This window comes from Gorilla gorilla, chromosome 1, assembly GCF_029281585.2.
Source record: "Gorilla gorilla gorilla isolate KB3781 chromosome 1, NHGRI_mGorGor1-v2.1_pri, whole genome shotgun sequence".
Taxonomy (NCBI): domain Eukaryota; kingdom Metazoa; phylum Chordata; class Mammalia; order Primates; family Hominidae; genus Gorilla; species Gorilla gorilla.
Window position 1 is genome coordinate 66,117,782 of NC_073224.2, and position 20,563 is coordinate 66,138,344.

Here is a 20,563-nt window from a genome sequence, read left to right on the forward strand (position 1 = left end):
AATACCCTATCAAAAGAAAGTAGCTGATGGGTGAGAATAGACTGTGTTATATGAAAAAAGGAGTGGAACTTTAGGCATCGGTCTGTAAATATGAGAAATTATAGAGACATGATAAAACCTTTCAGATATATTAAATTAAATCATATAAAGGGAAGACTAGACTTCAAAGACATAGGGGTCAAAATGAAGAACAATACACAAAAACTACATGATTATTTTAAAGCACTACACACAAAAATTTGGCTACAAAGATTTTCGAAAGGAGAACAATATTTTATTTTATTTTATTTTAGAGTTGAAGTTCTGCTCTGTTGCCTGGGCTGGAGTACAGTGGTACAATCATCGCTCACAGCAGTCTCGGAATCCTGGGCTCAAGAAATCCTCATGCTTCAGCCTCCCTGAGTTGCTGAAATTACAAGCTTGAGACATTGCACACGACTTATGAGAAAAATCCTTTTAAAAAAACTATGAAGTTGTTTATGCAGTAAAAATCTGGAATGTTGCAGAAAGATTCAAGTGCTGGTTTGTAGAGTAGATTTTACAGCCTCAGAGCTCACGAAATCTCGGCAAACTTTTGATTCAAAAAGACAGCACCACAGACATGAGAGATATTTCAGTAGAAACCAGATATTTGCATTTATTTTTTTTCCAATTCCATAAACTTGGGAGATTCAACAGATGGAATCCTAACAATTATATTTCTATATTAAAAATAAACTAAACATAAAATCTACTACTGAAAAACTTCTGCTTCTTACAATAAAACAATATACAATCATCCAACCCATAATAACATTTCGGTCAAGGATATACTGAATATAAGATTACAATGAAGCTAAATATATTCCATCACCTAGTGTCATTGTAGCTGTCATAATGTCCTAGTGCAATGCACACATTTGTAGTGATACTCGTGTAAACAAACCCACTGTCAGTTGTATAGAAGTGTAGTACATACAATATATACACTACATAGTACTGATAATAATAATAAATGGCTATGGTACAGGTTTATGTACATATTGAACTACACTTTTTGTCATTATCTTAGAGTGTACTCCTTCTACTTACAAAAAAAATACAACTGTAAAACAGACTCAGGTAGGTTCTTCAGGAGGTATTCTCAAAGGAGTCATTATTATCATGGGACATGACAGCTCTATGTGTCTTATTGCCCCTGAATACCTTCCAGTGGGACAAGATACCTTCCAGTGGTAATACTGATTATCTTGACCCTCTGTAAGCCTAGCCTAATGTGAGTGTTTGTGTCTTCACTTTTAACAAAAAGTTTAAAAAATAAAAAAATTAAAATTAATAGTAGAAAAAAGCTTATAGAATAAAGGTATAAAGAAAGAAAACATTTTTGTACAGCTATAAAATGTGTTTGTGTTTTAAGCCAAAAGTTATTACAAGAGCCCAACAATTTTTAAAAATTAAAGAGCATATAAAGTAAAAATCTTGCAGTAAATTAAGGTTAATTTACTGTTGAAGAAAGAACATTTTTATATAAATGTAGTGTAGACTAAGTGTACAGTGTTTATGAAACCTAATGTCCTAGGCCTTCATATTCACTCACCACTTACTTACTCACTGACTCACCCAGAGCAAGTTCTAGTTCCACAAGCTCTATTAATTGGTAAGTGTCTTATGTATGTGTACTATTTTTTATCTTTTATTCTATGTTTCTACTATATCTTTTCTATAGTAAAAATATAGAAGATACACAAATACTTACCATTGCATTCTATTTGGCCACAGCATCAGTACAGTAACATTCTGTGTAGGTTTGTAGCCTAAGAGCCATAGGCTACACCGTATAGCATACGTGTGTAGCAGGCTATAGCATCTAGGATTCTGTAAGTGCCCTGTCCGATGTTCACACAGCAACAAAATTACCTAACAACACATTTCTCAGAGGCTATCTCCATTGTTAGGTAATGTATGATTATACCGTTTCCCAATTTGTTTTTTACTATTGTAGTTATTAACATTTCAACAAAACTACAACCTCAACTACATTAATTTATTTTACTTAAATTGCCTTTTGTAATCATGTTAATAGTCTCCATAATAAAATAAAATAAAATGTATTCATTTTATTTTCTTACATTATCTGAAATTACATTAAAATAAAATTTTAAGCACCTCCCATATACTCCAATATTGATCTATGATATGGTCCCTAGGGTCAGATAGATCGAATTTGAATTAATTTTACTATTTACTAGTCTTGTGTTCATGGAGAAAATGTTATTCTATCAAAATCTTCAGTCTTTTCAACCTTAAAACAGATATATTAATAACTACATCAGAATGGTGTCACGTGGATTAAATGAGACTATGCATGAATGATAAGTATTATAGAGTAAGAACCTTTGTGCACAATTAAGTGGTAAAGTTGACCATGCAGTCAGACTTATAGCTGAGAGAGTGAAGTAAACACTGAGAAGACTCATAATTAAATTCAATCAAAATGTTAATTCATAGTGTGGTTTTTTTTGCTATTGTTCCACTATTTGACTCATACTAATAATTGATAATAACACATACTTTTATTCTTAGTTATTTTTAATTGGCTTTAGTGGTGTGTTATCAAGTACATACATTTCTTTATAGTAAAAAGAATAACATCAAATTTTAATCAGGTATTTCTGAAATAAAGAGTACCATTTTATTGCATAGTGCTTTAATTTAGTGAATGCCTTGCTAAAAAGATTCCCAGCAAGTATCTTGCCCCATTTTTGAAGGAAAATATCACAATGTATTCCTTTTATTTAATTACACATTGTCAAACTATGTGATCTCAGGATAGGTATTATATAATATGACGAAGTGTTTCAAAGTAGATTTCATTGATACTGTAAGAAAAAATAAGAAATTTTCTTTTGGAGAATGAAACTTTTTCCTAGAAATCATTGGTGGCATGTGTGACTTTAAAGTATTATTATAACAGTATTTTGTGTAGGTTGATTGACTCTAAAATTATTCATTCATTCATCTGCAAGAATATAGTTTAATCAAAACAATTGCTAATTCCTCAGACATTTCTAGGCTTTATATTAATAAGTGAGTCTTCAGTTATAGCTTCTAATTCAAATTAAAAACTCTTGCCTCGGGTTTAGAAGAAAAACTATATGGAATAGCAAAATAAAGGTAGTTGAATTACTTCTAAATATTTATTTTATGTGGCAGGAACTTTTTATAATAACTAGTATTAAGAATACTAATGAGGAAAACAAAGACAGAGAACATATTTAGTCAGAAACGAAGGCATATAATTTTTAGATTCTGGAAGGAAATCAATAATACACATCAAATGAAAAATAACTAGTGGAATACAAATGTCTTGTCATTTACAAATTTTCCCATATTGTCTTTTATACAAAGGAGAAGTAAATATTGTAAACATATCAGAATTACAGTTTAGTTCATCATGTGCATAGTTTAGAAGGTTTAAACATTGACTTATAAAACAGTTGCCCACCATTTCACTTCTCTGCTTACTCAATCTGGGATGCCCCTTTCCTTTCATAATTTTCATTTACATACAAAGCTAGTATCTGCCACTAGGTTGAAAATAGCTACAGAACAGTGTTTAGTGTTTAGATATTTAAGTACTTTTAATTCTGTTCGCAAAGTTTACTAATGATTGCAAAAATCTAAAATTAAGTTGATAATACAAAGACATTCGTTCAAGTTGTGGAAGGTTAAGGTAACTTTTGTTAATGGCTACCTAATATACTATGAGTTAGATTTGGTTGATAATAGAAATAATAATGAATAAAATTCTCAGGAGATTTTAAGGGTTAGAAAATATTTTAATGTACTCAATTTTATTTCAACAAATTGAAAGACAGAATGAAAGATAGAATTCATTAACATTAAAATGAATAAATGAAATACATGAAATTATCTATTTATTAAGTCTACAAGTCACCTAATAGTTTGCTGCTGTTGTAGTTGTTGTTTTTTAAAAAATAGGTAATAGTGATGAGAGCAGCTGTTGGTAGACCTTAGAGATCAATGAGTAAACCAATGTAATATCAGGGCAGTGGTGGGCTATATTGTAGCTTTTGCCCACTGTTCTTGAGTGTCCCAGTCCTGGCCAGGAGGTTGTGGAGAGCAGGTATCTGGGCAGGCAACTAAGTGCCATTATTGATGGTAATTGTCATGTCCCAGGGCATATGGGAAGTACAGGCATCCAGGCGTGTACCTGGCTATGAAGTGTAAATACTTGGTCTAGTTGTCCTTTAATTGCAAAAAAATGCAGAGATTGAATAGTTGTCACAATAAGTGGGTGTCTTTCTCTGTGAAGTCATAGTTAATCATCTAATGAGAGCAGCATTAAAGAGTTATCACATGAATATTTTCTAAAACTCAGCTAATTATTTAGGAATGCTTACACTGATATAATAAAAGGCTTATACTTCATAAGACTTTATATATTTGACCATATCTGGTTATTTTGTGATAAAATTTATTTTAGTTAAATAATGAAAGTCGATGTCTGAATTTTGATGTTTATATTATTTTATTTTGTTTGACAAGTTTTCTTGTATACACACAAATTGAGCCATGTGTAGGCTCCTGATTCATTTTTCTATTACTTGTTTAAAGGGGAGCTACTCTCAGAGTATAGCAAGCTATGTGTGTGTGTGTGTGTATATATATGTGTGTGTGTGTGTCTGTGTGTATGTGTGTGTGTATATATACACACACAATTACATGAATAAGAATATGTATATGTATATGTGTGTGTATATATATACACACACACAATTACATGAATAGGAATATGGAAATAGTGGAAGAAAAAAATGTGGGATTTTTCTGTTATTCTTACTGTATACCAGCCATGAGGTAAAGTGTAGATTCATCTACACATCATGTCAAGTACAAACAAGTTTCAATATTCTCCCTTTTAATATAAATTTTTTAAACAGTAAAACAAGCAATTACAAGTAGGAATGAAAGAACAACAATCCCTTAATGTTGGTTGTCAAAAAGAATGAAAAATTAGGTGAAGGAGAGTAGATAAATTGCACTTCTCCAGATAAACAAAGTTTACAAAGATCCATCTAAGAAGAAATACAGTGCTTCCCTGATTGGTTACATTTGCTCCTAAGATCTCGCTTAGTTTTTCTATTTATCAGAGAAAGCTGAAAGGAATGTCAGTAAAATTTACTTTTTAGTGACAATTGGAAAATGGTGGCTGATTTTTTTGTCAATTAAATATTTTGTCGACTTTGATCTACTTTCTGTTACTATACAGATGAGTACTTTCACTATTTTGTATATATAGTGCTGCCAGGCAGATTCTAGTGACAATATTATTATTTATTAAGTGAAAAAAAAGTGAGCTACAATGAGAAAAATAAAGTCCAGGGAAAAAAACAATATTGGCCTAAATAGGAAAAGTCAATTATGAATCTACCTTTGAGATTGCAAGTTCCCATTTGTATTATTATGAGATAATATACTAAAATTTTAAATAGGGCAAATGAAGTATATTTTCCTTTGGTATAACCTTGTAAAATTTTTAAAAAGCAATAAAAATTTTAAGAAATACTAAATGAATATAAAACTAAATGAAATTTAGCCCTTGTACCCTTTTTTTTCTGTCTCTGTATTATAATGCTATTTCCAAAGAAGGTCTATGTGACAAGGTTCCCCTTCATTACATGGATGGAACTTCCGTATATGAGCTTTATCAGAAAGAGAACAGTAGTTTGGCATTGAGTACTACCTGCATTGCAGTCACATGCAACTCAGAGATGTTAAAATTGTCCCTGTTTTGCTGATACAAGTGAGATATGACTGATTAAAAATTTTAAATTTAATGTTTAGTTTTACTTTTTAAAATTCCTATGGGTACATAGTAGGTGTATATATTGATGGGATACATGAGATGTTTTGATACAGGCATGCAATATGAAATAAGTACATCATGGAGAATGGGGTATTCATTTCCTCAAGCATTTATTCTTTGAGTCACAAACAATCCAATTACACTCTTAAAGTTATTTTTAAATGTACAATTACTATTGACTATAGTTATTCTATTATGCTATAGAATAGTAGGCATTATTCATTCTTTCTAACTAAATACAGGAGTTAACACAGCTAGGACCACATAGACTTTAAAACCAGATCTATTTTAAAGTAGAATTTTAAGTAGTGTATCACAGGAATGCTCTATTGGGTGTCAGAGAGGAAATGTGTAATTCATGGAAGTTGAATTTCCAACATAGTATTTGTTTTCTTCCAGTAACACTTTTACTGTATTTTCATAGCTTGATATGTTTTCTTTCCTACCCCCTATATGAGCTGCTGTAGAAATAATGTAAACACAATTTAGCATTGATCATTTCCTGACTTAAACTAAATTATTTAGATTTTTTCTTCATTGATTTCCAACATTTCAAAGTCAACCTGGCATTTAATTCATACACATCTGACACCTACCTTTCTCAAATGTTAGCCAACAGGTTCTCCTACCCCAGCAGACCTTTAATTCCAGTTATATTAATCTGCTTATTTGTCCTCAACCTCTTCTTTACTCTTCATATGTCCCTTTAATCATTCCACCTTTCCTTTACCCTGTAGCACATTTACTTAGTCATATATACTTATTAAAATTCTTCTAAAACTCAAAGGCAAATTGAATCCCACAGCCTCAAAGAAAACCTGCTAGATTCTCATAAGAAATGGTTTTTACCACTGACTCATTCTGAAGAGTAAGAATAAACTCTCATTTATCTGTGTCCATTTATTTATTCCCTGCACCTCCTTGCCCCAAAAGGAAGAGTGGCAAACAAACTTTACAGTTTTCTTTTCTTTTTTTAACTTTTACTTTAGGTTCAGTGGTACATGTGCAGGTTTTTTAGATGGGTAGATTGTGTGTCACAGGTGTTCAGTGTACAGGTTATTTACTTTCCCAGGTAATAAGCATAGTACCTGATAGGTAGTTTTTTGATCCTCTCCCTCCTCTCACCCTCCACCCTCCAAGTGCACATGTGTCAACGTGTACTCAGTATTTAACTCCCAATTATAAGTGAGAACATGTAGTATTTGGTTTTCTGTTTCTGCACTATTTTGCTTGGGATAATGGCCTTCAGCTCTACCCATGTGGCTGCAAAGAACAAGATCTTGTTCTTTTTCGTGGCTACATAATATTCCATGGTGTATATATACTACATTTTTTTTTTTAATCCAGCCTACCATTGATGGGTATTTAGGTTGACTCCATGTCTTTACTATTGTGAATAGTGCTGTGATTAACATATGCATACAAGTGTCTTTATGGTAGAATGATTTATATTCCTTTGGATATATAGCCAAAAAATGGGATTAATATGTGGAATAGCAAATCTGTTTTAAGTTTTTTGAGGAATCACCACACTGTGTTGCACAAAGACTGGACTATGACAGTTATTACTCAACTATTTGACATGTTGAATCTGGTAAATATATCATGGTTTTGAAGCTCAATTTAAAGTTCTTATTCATATATTAATATAAAGTTCTTATTAAAAGACATTATCTAGTGCATTGCTATATGGAAAATATGCAATATGATATATGTGGTAAATATGCTATATTTATTCTATTTCCATAAATACTTTATTTCAAAATGAAAAACTTCATTTCAATAATGAAAATGACAATTTAAACTGTTTCCTAGCTACGCAAAAATTTGGCACAACCAATTAGTTTAACAAAAGCATAACTTTGAAACTATTTTATCCAAAGTAATAATTGCCTTCAGTGCTGGTTTCCAAGCTGTGCTCCTGGTAGTCCTTGGAATTCTGTGAAGCTCTTTTAAAGGCCACCATAGCCCTATTCTCTTTCTACTTGGTCAAACTACTCTTATCTGAATTTTTAAAATAATGTGTCATAGTAAGATTGTCATTTGAAATTATGATTTTTTTTTGTAAAACCTAAATAAAATATCTTATTTGAAATGTATTGGTTAAAGTCAACCATGAGAGTATTAATAGTCCATTACTTCATATCTTTGCCTCTCTTTACACCAATATATTAAGTTTTATAAAGCTGACTAAAATTGTTTCTAGAAATCATCTTTGGATAAATATAAATAATGCAAGAGACCAGAGGTTTATATCAAAACTTTTAAAATGTTTTTTGTTGTTGTTACATATGTAACTCACAATAGGATAGTTTTAGGGCAGTAAGTATTTCTATGCTATAACTCTTTGTTTAGGACCCTTGGAAAATATGAACATTTGTTTCTTATGAAAAAAAAGATGAGCATAATATCTTAAATTCCTGTATTCATAAAATAGCTCTTTTTAAAAATAACATTTATAAAATCTATGCTGTTAATATGACTAGAATATATAATGGGATTATTTTATCATGAAATTATAAATATTAACAAACATGATATACGATTAAACATGGTTGTTAAAGTTTTTTGTTTACTTTTATTCATTAAGTTTAATCAATAATAATAGTTTATATTAACCTGATTTTTCAAATGAAAACGCTAACTTCTAACATATTTTGCTATCGACTAACAAATACGAATGATGATTAAAGTCCACTGATTCAGAAGTGAATTATAGTTTACACTTTAGTCATATGAATTGATATGTTACATGAAACTGCTTTCTAGTAAATCCATTTTCAAGCAGGTTGCTAGTTAAATTTTTAAGAGAGGTTTGATATAAAAGGGTAAGAAAGAAACAACTGACTGGCTTAGTAGATATCAAAATGAAAAAATACTGCTAGACAAAAATATATTTAGCAGAGATTTGAAAAATGTATGAGGTAGAAGTTGATATTCAGACCAGATTGAATTTTAGTAAAACAATTATTTGTTTTGAAAAAAAAAAACACAGATCAGAAATCTGGATTTCATAATGTACTGGCACTTAGACCAGAATTTTATAAACACTACAAAACAAGTTTATCTTCAGGAAGATTTCACGCTTTCTTCTTGAAAAGAGAACCACACATCCACAGAAAGAAGAACTAATGATTTGGAGAGAAATAAGGTATTTAGTGGAGAATATTTAAGTTATTAAGCTTGTAAGACTTTCACTATGCCTGTAGATGACAGGACAAGAAAGAAACCCAAAATGGAATCAGATTTCTTCCTTTATAATCACTTAACATATAATTTAGATTAAGTCATTTTAAGTAAAGAACAAATACTATTCTGAAATAAACAAAGAAGCAAGGTCAAATTTGATCATATGAATTGATAAGACAATGGATGAAGTTTTGCCATTAAGAATCCTGGTAAGACCTTTTTATGTATAGAAATGCCACAGGTAAACTAAAGGTTTGAATACAAGAAAGTGTTATACTGGTCAATTGACTCGAATCTGTGTTAAAAATTATTAAGATGGCTATCCGTGCTTCCAACTCATATTGACAAGCCTTACTCTTGATGTAAAGAAAATTAATTCTTATATACCCGAGTAGTTATACTAGTAATTTTTCAGCAAAGTTATTTGACTGAATGATAATTGGCTACAAATAAAAAGACATAATTCAATTAAATCAATTTTGACTTAATAAAAATAAGGTACACTATATACTTGACATATGGAGTTTGTGATAAATTATGGGTCAAGACATTAATTTAATATGTTCTATTCCTTACCTCTGAGGCAAATATCACATACAGTAGCATTTTTAAAAAATGGACATACTGCATAATATATTAATATTAGATGTATTTTAAATATCAAAGTAATACTTTCATATGTATAATCAAAATAGTTTGTTTCATTATTTTCATGAGTAAGGCAAAGGTAAACCATTAGATTGTATTTTAAGTATCAAATTAATACTTTCATATGTATAATAAAAATAGTTTGTTTCATTATTTTCATGAGTAAGGCAAAGGTAAACCATTAGATCTTTGTATTATAAGATTATAACTTGTAATAAAATAATTAAGGTCATTGAAGATGTTTTAGAATTTCATAGTTATTTACTTTCAAATAATTATTATGGGAGTAGGTTGTGCAAATGATAATACAGTTCTAGTAGAATATTAAAATGACTGTTGTCTGTGGTAATTATTATGGACGGTGATTAAATTGAGTTTGAAGTGGTATTGTTTGCAAATATATGGTTTATGATATAACCAATAGAAAGATACATTAATTAGAATTACTAAGAGCAGTTTCATATTTATTATAAATTTCAAATAAAATATTGAGAAAAAAGTTTACTTTTCTGTTCTGATTATTTTATAGTTAGTAAAAGGGATCTGCAAAACTAGTGGATTTCTTTCAAACATGAAATGTCTAACAAAGACATTTTAAAATATTTGTATTAAAACCATAAAAATAAAATATTTTTAGATCTTCTGACATATGCCTTGCCATGCATCTGTGTATAAGAACATTTTCTCCTCTTGTTAAATACATGTAAAACAAATATTTAAAAGTAAAATAAATGAAAATCATTTGTATAATTTCTAATTTATGACTGTGTATGCAAAGGAAATTATTCTAATTCCTGTCTCAAAAAATTACAAATGATGGACTAGAAAATAAAGCAGACCATTTACACTGGCAGAGAAACAGAATGTGTCTTCTAACTATATATCAGCAAGTATTTTCATTTCGGATACTGAAAGAATATGATAGAGACGGAGGGGCTAGGGAGGAAGGTGGCCAAATAGAGGCCTCCACCAATTGTCTTCCCCACAGGAACATCAAATTTGACAGCTATCTACACAAAATAGCACCTTCATAAGAACCAAAAATCAGGTGAGCAATCAGAATACCTGGTTTTAACTTCATACTGCTGGACATGGCACTGAAGAGGGTAGGAAAAACAGTCTTGAAGCACTTACATCACAACTTCCTCATCCTCTAGCCGTGGCCCAGTAGCATGCAGACAGAATCTGTGCACTTAGGCGACAAAGAGTTCAGCAATTGCGGGAACTCAGTGCTATTATCATGGGGCAAAATTTGGAGGGAGCCCACAGACGGAGCATTTATGCCAGCTCTAACCAGAGAGGATCAACCTATCCAAGAAACAGGAACGTAAGTTTTGGCAAAACTCGTTGCCATGAGCTACAGTGCTCTGGGATTCTAAATAAGCTTGAAAGGCTGTCTAGGCCACAAGGACTGCAACTCCTAGACAAGTCATAGTGTCATACTGGGCGTGGAGCCGGTGAACTTGTGGAGCATGTGACCCAGTGAGACGTGAGCAGTGACAGTTAAAAAAGGGCTTGCACCACTACTCCCCCAACCCCGGCAAATCAGAACACAGCTCTGAAAGATAGCCCTTCCTTCTGCTTGAGGAGAGGAGAAGGTAGAGTAAAGAGGACTTTGTTTTGCAACTTGGATATTACTTCAGCCACAGTAGTATAGGGCACTAGGCAGAGTTGTTAGGACCCCATTTCATGTTCTAGCTCCCAAATGGTGTTTCTAGATACATTCTGAGCCAGAAGGAACATAACTGCCTTGAAAGGAAGGACTCAGTCTTGGTGGGATTTATCACCTGACTGAAGAGCTCTTGGGTCTTGAATAATCAGCAGTTGTAATTAGTTAGTACAAACCATGGGTCTTGGGTGAGACTCGGAGGTGTGTAGGCTTCAAGTGTGACCCAGCATATTCACAGCTGTGGTGGCTGTTAGGAAAAACCCCTTCTTCTTGAGAAAATAAGAGGGAAGAATAAAGGGAACTTTGTCTTACAGTTTAGGTGCCAGCTTGGCCACAGTGAGAAATAATACTAAGTGGGCTCTTGGGGCCTCCAATTCCAGGCCTTGGCTCTTGGACAGCATTTCTGAACCTACTCTGGGCCAGAGACTAGCCTACTGCCCCGAAGAGTGAATGTGTCACTGGGTCACATGCCCCACAAGTTTACTGGCTCCAAGCCCAATACGGCACTAGAACTTGCCTAGGAGTTGCAGTCCTTGTGGCCTAGATAGCCTTTCAAATTTATTTAGAACCCCAGAGCACTGTAGCTCATGGAAATGAGGTTTGCTAAAACTTAAGTTCCAACCACTGGGATAGGTGAGTCCTCACTGGTTAGGGCTGGCATAAATGCTTCCTCTGTGAACACAGGTTGAGTTCTGCCCAGTAATAGGAGGCCTAGCAACATTCACCACAACCTGACTGAAGAGACCTTGGGCCCTAAGCAAACATCAGCAGTACCTTGGCAGTAGTCCACATGGGCCTGAAGTGGTGATAGACACAAGCGGAGACTTCACTGCCTGAGGAAATGGGAGAGAAGAGTTGGAAGAACTTTGTCTTGTGATTTTGATGTCAGCTTAGCTGCAGTGAAATAACACATCATGTGTTTTTTTGGGGTTTCTGACTTCAGGTACTGGCTCTCAGAGAGCATCTCTGGATTTGCCCAGGACCCCAAGTCCATGGCACTTTCTGCCATGAGGGAAGGACATAAAGACTTCTGAATAGCTTTTACTACCAGCTAATCATACAGCCCTAGGGTCTTCAGCAAACACAGCTAGTAGCCAAACAGTGGTTACAATGGGCTTTGGGCGAGACTCAGTGCTTTACTGACCTCAGTTCTGACCCAGCACAGTCCTAGTGGTGGTGGTCACAGGGGTAATTTTGTCACCCCACACCCAGCTCCAGGCAGGTTGGCACACACAGAGAGAGTTTCCATTTTGGGGGAGAAAGTAAGGAAATAAAACAAGAGCCTCTGCCTGGTTATCCAGAGAATTCTGCCAGATTGTATCCAAGACCACCAAGGTAGTACCTCTACAAGTCTGCAAGAACTACAAAATTAATGGGCTTGAGGTGCCCTCTACTGCAGATACAGCTGCAGTGACCAAAAACTTAGATCACAACACCCAAGTCCCTTCAAATACCTGCAAAGCCTTCCCAAGAAGGAAGGGTACAAACAAGCCAAGACTGTGAAGACTACAGTAAATGCCTAACTCTTCAATACCCAGCCACCAGCAAAAATCCACAACCATGAACAGCATCCAGAAAAAGATAATCTTACCAAATGAATTAAATAAGGCACAACGGACCTATCCCGGAAAGCAGAGATATGTTACCTTTCAGACAGATAATTCAAATAGCTGTTTTGAGAAAATGCAAAGAAATTCAAGAAAACACAGAGGAGGAATTGAGAATTTTATCTGATAAATTTAACAAAGGGATTTAAATAATTAGAAAGAGTCAAGTGGAAATTCTGGAGTTGAAAAATGTGATGAACATACAGGGTCTCTTAATAGGAGAATTCATCAAGCAGGAGAAAGAATTAGTAAATTTAAAGACAAGCTCTATGAACATACACAATCAAAGACAAAAAAAAAAAAGAACAAGAAACAATGAAGTACACCTACAGGATTTAAAAATGTAGCCTTAAAAGGGCAAATGTAGTAGTTATTGACCTCAAAGTGGAGGTAGAGAAAGAAACGGTGGTAGAAAGATTATTCAAAGGAATAATAACATAAAACTTCCCAAAACTAGAGAAAAATATCAATATTGAAGTACGAGAAGATTATAGAACACCAAGCAGATTTAACCCAAAGAAGACTATGTCAAGGCATTTAATAATCAAACTCCCAAAAATCAAAGACAAAGAAAGGATCCTAAAAGCAACAAAAGGAAACAAAACAAAACAAAACAAATAACATAGAATGGAGCTCCACTACTTCTGGCAGGAAACTTTTCAGTGGAAACTTTACAGGCCAGAAGAGAGTGACATGACACATTTAAAGTGCTGAAGGAAAAAATAATCCATTTACCTTATAATAGAATATCTGGCAAAAAAATTCTTCAAACATGAAGGAGAAATGAAGACTTTCACAGACAAACAAAAGCTGAGGGATTTCATAAACACCAGGCCTGTCCTACAAAACAATGCTAAAGGGAGTTCTTCAGTCTGAAAGAAAAGATGGAGCAATAAGAAATTATTTAAAGGTATAAAAGTCATGGGTAATAGTAAGTGCAGATAAAAATACAGAAAATTATAATACAGTAATCGTGGTGTTTAAATCACTCATATCTTGAGTAGGAAGATGAAAGATAAACCAACCAAAAACATTAACTATCAATACAACAACTTTTTAAGACAGCACAGTAAGACATAAAAAGAAACAACAAAATGCTAAAATGAGGGGAGATGAGTTTAAAATATGGAGTTTTTATTTGCTTTCATTTTGCTTGTTTGTTTATTTATGCGATCAGTGTTGACTTGTCATCAGTTTGAATAATGGGTTATAAAATAGTATTTGCAAGCCTCATGGTGACCTCAAATAAAGAAAAAAAACATACAACGGATACAAAAAAATATATAAATAAATTAAAACATAACACCTGAAAAAAAATTACCTTTACTAAAAGGAAGACAGGAAGGAAGAAAATAAGGGAGAGAAAGAAGACCAGAAAACAACCAGAAAGAAAAGGAGAAAATAAAGGAGTAAGTCCTTACTTATCCAAAGTAACATTGAATTTAAATGGATTGACTCCTCCAATCAAAAGACATAGAGTGGGTGGCAAAATGAACAACAACAACGAAAAAAGAAAAATTTATCTGTTGCCTCAAGAAACACACTTCACCTGTAAGGACACACAGACTGAAAATAATGGGATGGAAAAAAGATATTCTACGCAATTAGAAATCCAAAAGGAGCAGGAATAGCTATGCTTATAATGAACAATATAGATTTCAAGATAAAAACTATGAAGGCTATTATATAATGATAAAGGGATCAACACAACAAGATGATATAACAATTGTAAATGTATGTGCAACCAACACTTAGAACACCTAGGCATACAAAGCAAATATCATTAGAGCTAAAGAGAGAGAAAGACCCAAATACAATAATATTTGGAGACTTCAGCATCCCACTTTCAGTATCGGACAGATCATCTGGACAGAAAATCATCAGACTTAACGTGCACTGTAGGCCAAATGGACTTAGTAGATATTTACAGAATATTTCATCAAATGGCTACAGAATAAACATTCTTCTCCTCATCACATGGCTAATTTTCAATGATAGGTGATATGTTCAACCATAAAGCAAGTCTTAAAATATTCAAAAATATTGAAATAACATCAAGTATTTTCTTTGACCACAATGGAATAAAACTAGAAATTAACAACAAGAAAAATTTTGGAAACTATAAAACACAAGAAAATTAAATGATATAAACCTAAATGACCAGTGGGTCAATGAACAGATTAAGAAGAAAAATTTTTTAAATGTTGAAAAAATATTATAATGAAAACACTATGTACCAAAATACATGGGATACCACAAAAGCAGTAGAAAGAGGGAAGTTTATAAGTGCCCACATCAAAAAAAAAAAAAAAGAAAAAAGAAAAAACCTAATAGCCAACCTAACGTTCATCTGAAACAACCAGAAAAGCAAAAGCAAACGAAATGCCAAGCTAGTTGAAGAAAAGAAATAATAAAGAACAAAGTGGACATAAATAACATTGAAACAAAGAAAAATAGAAAAGATTGACTAATTGAAAACTTGTTTTTTTAAGAAGAAAATGAGAGAGAGAGAGAGAGAGAAGACCCAAATAAATAACATAAGAGATGAAAACAGAGACATTAGTGCTGTTAGTGCAACATTTCAAGTGATCATTAGAGGCTACACTATATGCCAATAAATTGGCATACCGTTGCACATATTAGTCTCTAAAGAGGAAATGGATAAATTCCTCGACACATACAAGTGAACTGTGAAGAAATCCAAACCTGAACAAACCAATGACAAGTAATGAGATCAAATCCATAATAAAATGACTCCAGCAAATAACAGTCAAGGACCCAGTGGTTTCTCTGCTGAATTTTATCAAATACTTAAATAACATATGCCAATCCTACACAAACTATTCCAAAAAATAGAGGCAGAAGGAATACTTTCAAACCCATTCTATGAGGCCAGTATTACCCTGATATCAAAACTAGACAAAGACACATAAAACAAAAAACTACAGGCCAATAGCTCTGTTGAACATTTATGCAAAAATCCTTAACAAAATACTAGCAAACAAAATTCAAAAATACATTAAAAGATTCTTCATCATGACCAAGTTGGAATTATCCCAAGGATGCAAGGATGGTTCAACACAGGCGTATCAATCAGTGTGATATATTATATCAACAGAATAAAGGACAGAAAACAATATGATCATTTTAATTGATGTTGAAAAATTATTTGATAAAATTCAACACCCTGTCGTGATAAAAACTCTAGAACTTAAAGTATAATAAGAATATATATTAAAAAAACTGTAAAAAAACCTGGGTAGAGAATGAACATACATCAGCATAATAAAAGCCATACCTGACAGACCCAAAGCTAGTATCATACTGAATGAGGAAAAACTGAAAGGCTTTCTTCTAAGATTTGAAACATGACAACGATGTCCACTTTCATCACTGTTATTCAACATAGCACTGAAAGTTCTAGACAGAGCAATCACATAAAAGAAAGAGATAAAGGGCATCCCAATTGAAAAGGAAAAATCAAAGTATCCTTGTTTTCAGATTATATGATTTTATACTTGGAAAAACCTAAATAATCCACGAAAAAACTATTAGAACTGATAAGCAAATTCAGTAAGGTTGAAGGATACAAAATTAACATATAAAGTCAGTAGCATTTCTATATGCCAACAGAAAACAATCTGAGAAGGAAATCAAGAAAGCAATAGCACTTATAATATCTGAAAATACAATTAAATACCTAGAGATTAACTTAAACAAATAACTTAAAGATTCCTACAGTGAAAACTGAAACATTGGTGAGAGAAGTTAAAGTGAACACACACACAAAAAAATGGAGAGGTATTCTATGTTCATGGATTGAAATAATCAATATTGTTAAAAATGTCCATACCACCCAAGCAATCTACAGATTCACTTTAATCCCTATCAGAATACCAATGACATTCTTCAATAAAGTAGAAATAACATTGTAAAATTTATGTGGAAGCATAAAAGACCCAGAATAACCAAAGTTATACTGGGCAAAAGCAACGGAACTGGAGAAATCACATTATCTGACTTCAAATTACACTACAGAGCTATAGTAACCAAAACAGCATGGTACTGGCATAAAAACAAACACATAGAGCAACGCAACAGGAAACAATACCCAGAAACAAATCCATACATCTACAGTGAACTCATTTTAGACAATGGTGTCAGGAATATACAATGGGAAAACGACAATGTCTTCAATAAATGCCCCTGGAAAAAAATTGATATATATATGCAGAAGAATGAAACTAAATTCCTGTTTCTCACCATATCCAAATGTCTAATTAAAATAGTTTAAAGACTTAATCTAAGATCTCAAACTATGAATGTAAAATAAAACATTGAGTAAATTCTTCATTACATTGGAGTGGGCAAGGACCTCTTGAGTAATATCCCACATGCACAGGCAGCCAAAGCAAAAATGAACAAATTGAATCACATCAAGTTAAAAAAGCTTCTACACAGCAAAGGATACAGTCAACGAAGTGAAGAAACAACCCACAGAATGGGAGTATTTCCAAACTACCCATATGACAAGAGATTAATAACCACAATATATGAAGAACTCAAACAACTCTATTAGAAAAAAATCTAATAATCTGATTTTTAAACTGGGCAAAATATCTAAATAGACCCTTCTCAAATGACATACAAATGACAAACAGGTATATGAAAAGGTGCTTATCATCGTTTATCATCAGAGAAATGCCAATCAAAACTACCATGAGATAGCATCTCACTCCAGTTAAAATGGCTTTTATCCAAGAAAACAGACAGTAACAAATGCTGGTAACACTCTTCACAATAGCTAAAATTTAGAAGTGACCTAAGTTTCCATCAACAGATGAATGGATAAAGAAAATGTGATACATATGCAAAATGGAGTACTACTCACCATAAAAAAGAATGAAATCCTGTCATTTGCAACAACATGGATGGAATGGAAGTCATTATGTTAGGTAAAATAAAGCAGACACAGAAACACAAACTATGCATGTTCTCATTTGTTTGAGGGACCTAAAATGAAAACAATTGAACTCAGACAATGAGAGGAATATGGTGGTTTACAATGGCTGGGAAGTGTAGTATGGGGTCAGGGGATGTGGACATGGGTAAGGGGTACTAAAAAAACAGAAAGAATGAATAAGATCTACTCTTTGATAGCACAATAAAGTGAACATAGTCAATAATACTATCATATACTTTTAAGTAACTAAGAGTACAATAAGATTGTTAGTAATATAAAGAATAATTGCTTGAGGTATTGGATACCCTGTTTACCCTAATATGATTATTACACATTGTATGCCTGTATCAAAATATCCCATGTACCCTATAAAAATATATACCTACTATGTACCAACAAAAAATAAAAGTAAAATTAAAAATATATATAATAGAAATTCTAGAACAACATATAAAAATCTATGTGCATTATAAAGCTGATATATCAAATTACTAAAGTAGAGATAGTGTACTTAATAAATGATATTGGGATAAGTGCATAAACGTCTGGAAAAAGATGAAATATGATTCATCCCACATGTCACAAAAAAATGAAGGAGTAAACTCCAAATGTGTTTATCAGAGATCTTAAAAGAAAAATAAGTTTATAAAAATACTAAAAATAATTATTGGCTAATTCTTCTACAATCTGGGAAAAGACCTTCTAACTATGATGGTAAATTCAGATGTAATAAAATAAACTATTGATATATTTGATTATATAAATATAAAAAAAACTTTTGCAAAGCAAAAACAGCACAAGTGATTTCAAAGCAAATGACAAACTACGAGAAAATATTTGTGACTTTTTGCACAGGTAAGGGCTAATATCCATAATATTAAAAGAATTTTTAAACATCAAAGGGTAAAAAGAATAAATATGTAGCAATATCAATAAAAGTTACAAACAATTCTAACAAATAGTATAAGACTGACTCAAACATATAAAAAGACTTTCAACTTTATTAATAAGATAAATACAAATTAACACTGCCTAGAGTACTATTTCCTACTCATTAGATTGGCAAAAGTGAAAATCTTGACAATCCACTGTTTAGTGAAGTCGAAGGAAAAGAAATAATCTCATTTAAAGTTTGTGGAAATGCAAAATAGTATAACTCCTGTGGAAGGCAATTTAATATTATTTAACATATCTGCATAGGTAATGTATTAGTCTGCTGGGACACCATAACAAAATATTGCAGAGTGGATAGCTTAATCAACAAAAAATTCTTCTATTACTGTTCTGTAAGCTACAAGTCCAAGATGCAGGTGTCAGCGATTTAGTTTTTCCAAGTCCTCTCTTTTTTGGCTAGAAGGTGGGCATCTTCTCACTGTGTCCCAAGTGGTCATTTCTCTCTGTGTGTATACTTTTTGTGTCACTCTGTGCTCTACTCTAAGGGCCCCATGTTAACTTTATCACCTCTTTGAAAGCCCTAATACAGTCATATTCTGAGGTACTTGGGGTTGTGCTCCAGCATATAAACTTTGGGGAGTCACAATTTAGCCCATAAGAGGTAGACAGCTACTTTTCATCCCAACTATGCCACTTCCAATAATTTACCCTGAAAAACATCTTTAATAATGAAAATTAGATATGGACAAGATGGTCACTGAAGCATCATTTACAAGTAATCACAAAATATGTGAAACTATCTAAATGTCCAGGTATAGAAGATCACTAGAATCTATTGTAGTGTATTAAGTGTGGAGTTCAGCCTGGCTATGAAAAAAAAGAAAGAAGATCTCCGTGAATGATTTGGAGTGAGTTTTAGGAGATATTGTTAAGTCCAAAACGCAAAGGACATGCACAGTGTACTAAATATTATGTCAGAAAATGGGGGAAATATATAGTTATGTATGAAGATAAACATCCACACATATACACACACACTTACATAAATATACACACACGTGCATACACCCATCCATACATACCTTTATGACCATTACAAAAGGAAACAGAGGAAGGAAAAACCAGAAAACAATGAAGTCGAATACCTACAAAGGTTGAAAATAGGGGTGAACGATATATGAGAAAGAGTAACAATTTTTTGGGGTTAAACTTTTCCAATGTTTTGACTTTTAAATTATGTCATATGTATTTTTAAAGGAAAATTAAATCAGCTAGAATGAGAAGGGAAAAAAATAAGCTGGAACAAAGCACTGTAATTACATTTCAAAAAAATAGCTACATCGAAAAAAGTAAGACAGAAGGAAAAAAAAGAAAAAGGAAAGAAGAAAAAGTACTTTAATCTATGAATAAAATATTTAACTATATGCCTTCAGTCTTAGGTAATCAGGAGATTACAAATCTCTAATTTGTGTGTGTGTGTGTGTGTGTATATATTTGTATTCATATGAATGAAACAGCTCTGAAAACATTTCAGATGTCTTATCAAATTGATCTAACAAGTAAATGTGTTGATTTTGCCTAAAGTTGGGTTTTCACTGAGAAAGAAGAGATATATACACATGAAATAGAGAAAGGCAACAAGAACTCCACGGGGATAGACTGAAATTGGTGGGATAGGCGTGAACTCATGATTCTAAAATATTCATATATATGTGTACATGCAT

At 32.6% G+C, this 20,563-nt stretch overlaps 1 long non-coding RNA gene across 1 annotated transcript in view; it reads right to left on the bottom strand.

Annotated features, from left to right (window-relative positions):
- LOC109029245 (uncharacterized) overlaps positions 1 to 20,563 on the bottom strand; it is a 172,065-nt gene that overhangs the window by 150,599 nt on the left and 903 nt on the right. The gene's annotated exons all lie outside the window — the stretch shown is intronic.